This window comes from Littorina saxatilis, linkage group LG16 (genome assembly GCF_037325665.1).
Source record: "Littorina saxatilis isolate snail1 linkage group LG16, US_GU_Lsax_2.0, whole genome shotgun sequence".
Lineage (NCBI taxonomy): Eukaryota > Metazoa > Mollusca > Gastropoda > Littorinimorpha > Littorinidae > Littorina > Littorina saxatilis.
This window is the reverse complement of record NC_090260.1, coordinates 48,638,685-48,644,798: the sequence shown is the minus strand read 5'-3', so window position 1 is coordinate 48,644,798 and position 6,114 is coordinate 48,638,685.

The following is a 6,114-nucleotide window of genomic DNA, read 5'->3' as shown; positions in this document are numbered from 1 at the left end:
CATGAATGCAGAGGGAAAGGCCAGGAGAAAATTAAACATCATGCGGAAGCTGGCAGGATCACAGTGGGGTGCAAACGAGAAGATCTTGAAATCAGTCTACCAGGGGACTGTACGACCGCACCTTGAATACGGATCAAGCTCTTGGGCAACAGCAGCCAAGACACACCAGCAGGCCCTAGACAAAGTACAGAACCAAGCGCTGAGAATCATCACGGGCGCAATGAAATCAACACCCATACAGAAGATGGAACAGGTGACTGGCATTCCTCCACTGAGCAAAAGGCGAGACTGCAAAACAATGGTACAAGCCACCAAGTACCAGTGCACTCATGACCATCCAATGAGTGACAGACTCAAGAAGATGTCCTCAGGCAGGCTGAAAAGATCAAGCTTCGCTCTTGAGGCAAGGGCTTTGCAGAAGAAACATCAGACAGAGATGCCAGAGCTAGTGGAGCCACCATCTTTCTCCCTTGACGCCCCACCCTGGGAAGACAGACAAGGAAACCTGGACATACAGACCAGTGTCCCCTACCTCACAACAAAGGACGAGCAGAGCAATGTGACGAAAAAAGCCCTGACTCTTGCCATGCTTGAAGAAAGGTACCCCCAAGAAGCATGGATACGGGTGTATACTGATGGGTCAGCCACAGAGGCCGTCAAAAATGGAGGAGCGGGGGTGTATGTCCAATACCCCAGTGGAGAGAGGCAAGCAGAGGCTATACCAACAGGCCTCCACTGTACAAACTACAGAGCTGAGGTACAGGCACTGATCCATGCAGCATACACCAGCAACGACAGAGTCAACCATGACAACCAGGTGGTCTTCCTGACTGACGCTCTGTCAGTACTACAAGCAATGACCAGTAGCAAACTGCCTCAGCTGGAACACGCTCTACACAACATCAAAAGCCTGAGGACAGTACTGCAATGGATCCCCTCCCACTGTGGTGTACAGGGAAACGAAGAGGCGGACAGGATGGCAAAGCTGGGTGCAGAAGATGAGCAAGAGAACAACCCTGTGAGCCTGACAGAGATGAAGACCATCATTAAGTCTCTGCACAGGACGCCCCAGCCACAGGACAGCTACCACCTGCTATCCAGACCACAGCAGGTGGTCATCTTCCGCCTGAGAACGGGACACAACAGACTTAACCAGCATCTCCACAAGAAGCTGCATGTTGTGCCCTCCCCCATGTGTTCTTGTGGGGAAGCAGAGCAGGACACGGCCCACATCCTACGAGACTGCAGGAACCACCAGGTGCTGAGAGAGGAAATCTGGCCAATGCCGGAGTCCCTGCACAACAAGCTGTACGGGTCAGTGGCTGCGCTGCAGAGGACCACTAATTATATCTCAAGATCTGGACTCCAAGTGTGATCGGCGATCGAAAAGAAGAAGAAGAAGAAGAGTGTTGGGAGGATGAGTGTTGTTGGGTAGATGTGCGTTGTTGGATGGATGAGTGTTGTTGGATGGATGAGTGTTGTTGGATGGATGAGTGTTGTTGGATGGATGAGTGTTGTTGGATGGATGAGTGTTGTTGGGTAGATGTGTGTTGTTGGATGGATGAGTGTTGTTGGGTGGATGTGTGTTGTTGGGTGGATGAGTGTTGTTGGATGGATGAGTGTTGTTGGGTAGTTGAGTGTTGTGGGATGGATGAGTGTTGTTGGGTGGATGAGTGTTGTTGGATGGATGAGTGTTGTTGGATGGATGAGTGTTGTTGGGTGGATGAGTGTTGTTGGATGGATGAGTGTTGTTGTGTGGATGAGTGTTGTTGGATGGATGAGTGTTGTTGGATGGATGAGTGTTGTTGGATGGATGAGTGTTGTTGGATGGATGAGTGTTGGGTAGATGAGTGTTGGGAGGATGAGTGTTGTTGGGTGGATGAGTGTTGTTGGATGGATGAGTGTTGTTGGATGGATGAATGTTGGGTAGATGAGTGTTGTTGGATGGATGAGTGTTGTTGGAAGGATGAGTGTTGTTGGGTGGATGAGTGTTGTTGGGTAGATGTGTGTTGTTGGATGGATGAGTGTTGTTGGGTGGAAGAGTGTTGGGAGGATGAGTGTTGTTGGGTAGATGAGTGTTGTTGGGTAGATGAGTGTTGTTGGGTAGATGTGTGTTGTTGGATGGATGAGTGTTGTTGGGTGGATGTGTGTTGTTGGCTGGATGAGTGTTGTTGGATGGATGAGTGTTGTTGGGTGGATGAGTGTTGTTGGATGGATGGGTGTTGTTGGGTGGATGAGTATTGTTGGGTGGATGTGTGTTGTTGGATGGATGAGTGTTGTTGGGTGGATGAGAGTTGTTGGATGGATGAGTGTTGTTGGGTGGATGAGTGTTGTTGGGTGGATGAGTGTTGTTGGGTGGATGAGTGTTGTTGGGTGGATGAGAGTTGTTGGATGGATGAGTGTTGTTGGGTGGATGTGTGTTGTTGGATGGATGAGTGTTGTTGGATGGATGAGTGTTGCTGGATGGATGAGTGTTGTTGGGTGGATGAGTGTTGTTGGATGGATGAGTGTTGTTGGGTGGATGAGTGTTGGATGGATGAGTGTTGTTGGATGGATGAGTGTTGTTGGATGGATGAGTGTTGGGTAGATGAGTGTTGTTGGATGGATGAGTGTTGTTGGGTGGATGAGTGTTGTTGGGTAGATGAGTGTTGTTGGATGGATGAGTGTTGGGTAGATGAGTGTTATTGGATGGATGAGTGTTGTTGGGTAGATGAGTGTTGTTGGATGGATGAGTGTTGTTGGGTGGATCAGTGTTGTTGGGTAGATGAGTGTTGTTGGGTAGATGAGTGTTGTTGGGTGGATGAGTGTTGTTGGGTGGATGAGTGTTGTTGGATGGATGAGTGTTGTTGGATACGCGACTTGTTTGTTGTTCAGGGCCCTGGGTGGACAGATTATGTTCTTCTGACTCGGACTGTCCTGTTAGGTGGATGTGTGTTCTAGGGTAGATGTGTGTAGTTGGGTAGATGTGTGTAGTTGGGTAGATGTATGCAGTTGGGTGGATGTGTGTAGTTGAGTGGATGTGTGCAGTTGAGTGGATGTGTGTTATTGTATGGGTGTGTGTAGTTAAGCATATGTGTGTCCTTGGGTTGATGCATGTAGTTGGGTAGATGTGTGCAGTTGGATAGATGTGTATATTTGGGTAGATGTGTGTAGTTGAGTTTGTGTGTGTAGTCGGGTCCATAATTTATGTGTTGGTTTGTTGATGTGTGTTCTTGGGCAGATGTGCTTTAATATTAGGTAGTTGTGTGTTGTTGGGTTAATGTGTGTTATTGTTGATAGTTGTGTGATGTTGAGTAGACGTGTGTTGTTGGGTAGATGTGTGTTATTGTGGATAGTTGTGTGTTGTTGGGTAGATGTGTGTTATTGTTGATAGTTGTGTGTTGTTGAGTAGACGTGTGTTGTTGGGTAGATGTGTGTTATTGTTGATAGTTGTGTGTTGTTGAGTAAACGTGTCTTGTTGGGTTGATTTGTGTTGATGTTGATAGTTGTGTGTTGTTGGGTTGACGTCTGTAGTTGAGTTGATGTGTGTTGTTGTTGATAGTTGTGTGTTGTTGAGTAGACGCGTGTTGTTGGGTTGCTGTGTGTTGATGTTGATAGTTGTGTGTTGTTGGGCAGATCATTATCCACACACTGACCACAGTCATTATCCACACACTGACCACAGTCATCATCCACACACTGATCACAGTCATCATCCACACACTGATCACAGTCATCATCCACACACTGACCACAGTCATCATCCACACACTGACCACAGTCATCATCCACACACTGATCACAGTCATCATCCACACACTGACCACAGTCATCATCCACACACTGACCACAGTCATCATCCACACACTGACCACAGTCATCATCCACACACTGATCACAGTCATCATCCACACACTGATCACAGTCATCATCCACACACTGACCACAGTCATCATCCACACACTGACCACAGTCATCATCCACACACTGACCACAGTCCTCATCCACACACTGACCACAGTCATCATCCACACACTGACCACAGTCATCATCCACACACTGACCACAGTCATCATCCACACACTGACCACAGTCATCATCCACACACTGATCACAGTCATCATCCACACACTGATCACAGTCATCATCCACACACTGACCACAGTCATCATCCACACACTGATCACAGTCATCATCCACACAGTGACCACAGTCATCATCCACACACTGACCACAGTCATCATCCACACACTGACCACAGTCATCATCCACACACTGACCACAGTCATCATCCTCACACTGACCACAGTCATCATCCACACACTGACCACAGTCATCATACGCAAAATCGAGAAAACTCTATAGACACTTTGAATGAAATTTGGTGCACAAACTGTTTTCCTGATCACGAATCATTGTGTGAAACTTTCTTTACAACTTTCTATTAATACGTGTACGTATTTTTCTAGCAATAGGCGTATCCCCTGTTTTGAACGAATTTTGTCGTGGTGCACTTTCTTTGTTTTTAAAAGAAATTAAAACAAATACACTACGGCAAAAAGTTCTCTTTATTTGAATGAATTTCAACTTGAAACACATTGTTTTAGAGTGCAGATGTAAACAGAATCAATGTATGACGAATTTGAAAAAAAACAAAACATCAGCTATATTTACTGTAAGACGGATGTGTTTTGTTGTTGTTCAGGGCCCTGGGTGGACAGATTATGTTCCTCTGACGCGGACTGTCCTGACGGCATCAACGTTGGGTGTTTGAAGGGCAAGTGTCTCTGTACTCCCGGCTACTTCTACTCCTTGGGACAGGACGTCTGTATGGAGGGTGAGTGTTTGTTGTGGGAAGATGTGTGTTGTTGTGTAGACGTGTGTTGTTGTGTAGATGAGAGTTGTTGTGTAGATGAGTGTTGTTGTGTAGATGAGTGTTGTTGTGTAGATGTGTGGTGTTGTGTAGATGTGTGTTGTTGTGTAGATGTGTGGTGTTGTGTAGATGTGTGGTGTTGTGTAGATGTGTGTTGTTGTGTAGATGGGTGGTGTTGTGTAGATGTGTGTTGTTGTGTAGATGTGTGGTGTTGTGTAGATGTGTGTTGTTGTGTAGACGTGTGTTGTTGTGTAGATGTGTGGTGTTGTGTAGATGTGTGTTGTTGTGTAGACGTGTGTTGTTGTGTAGATGAGTGTTGTTGTGTAGATGAGTGTTGTTGTGTAGATGAGTGTTGTTGTGTAGATGTGTGTTGTTGTGTAGATGGGTGGTGTTGTGTAGATGTGTGTTGTTGTGTAGATGAGTGTTGTTGTGTAGATGGGTGGTGTTGTGTAGATGTGTGGTGTTGTGTAGATGTGTGTTGTTGTGTAGATGAGTGTTGTTGTGTAGATGGGTGGTGTTGTGTAGATGTGTGGTGTTGTGTAGATGTGTGTTGTTGTGTAGATGAGTGTTGTTGTGTAGATGTGTGTTGTTGTGTATATGTGTTTTGTTGTGTATATGTGTTTTGTTAGGCAGATGTGTGTTGTTGGGTGGATGTGTGTAGTTAGGTGGATATGTGTTGCTGGCTAGATGGGTGTAGTTGGGTAGATGTGTGTAGTTAGGTGGATATGTGTTGCTGGGTAGATGTGTGTAGTTGGGTAGATGTGTGTAGTTAGGTGGATGTGTGTAGTTGGGTGGATGTGTGCAGTTTGGTGGATGTGTGTTATTATGTGTGTGTGTGTAGTTAAGTATATGTGTGTCCTTGGGTTGATGCATGCAGTTGGGTACATATATGTTGGTTGGTTGATGTGTGTTCTTGGGCAGATGTGCGTTAATATTTGGTAGTTGTGTGTTGTTGGGTTAATGTGGGTTGTTGGGTAGATGTGTGTTGTTGTGGATAGTTCGGTAGACGTCTGTTGATTGGTTGCTGTGTGTTGATGTTGATAGTTGTGTGTTGTTGAGTAGACGTGTGTTGTTGGGTTGCTGTGTGTTAAATGTATTAAATGGTCTCCCGTCAGGACCGTGTCAGGAAGACAAAAGATTGTACTGCCCGGATGGAACCTGCATGAATGAGGACTCGTTCTGCGACACACTAAATTATGGTTGTAAGGACAACAGTGACGAATTGAATTGCCGTGAGTATACTATAAGTGCGATTGGCACAC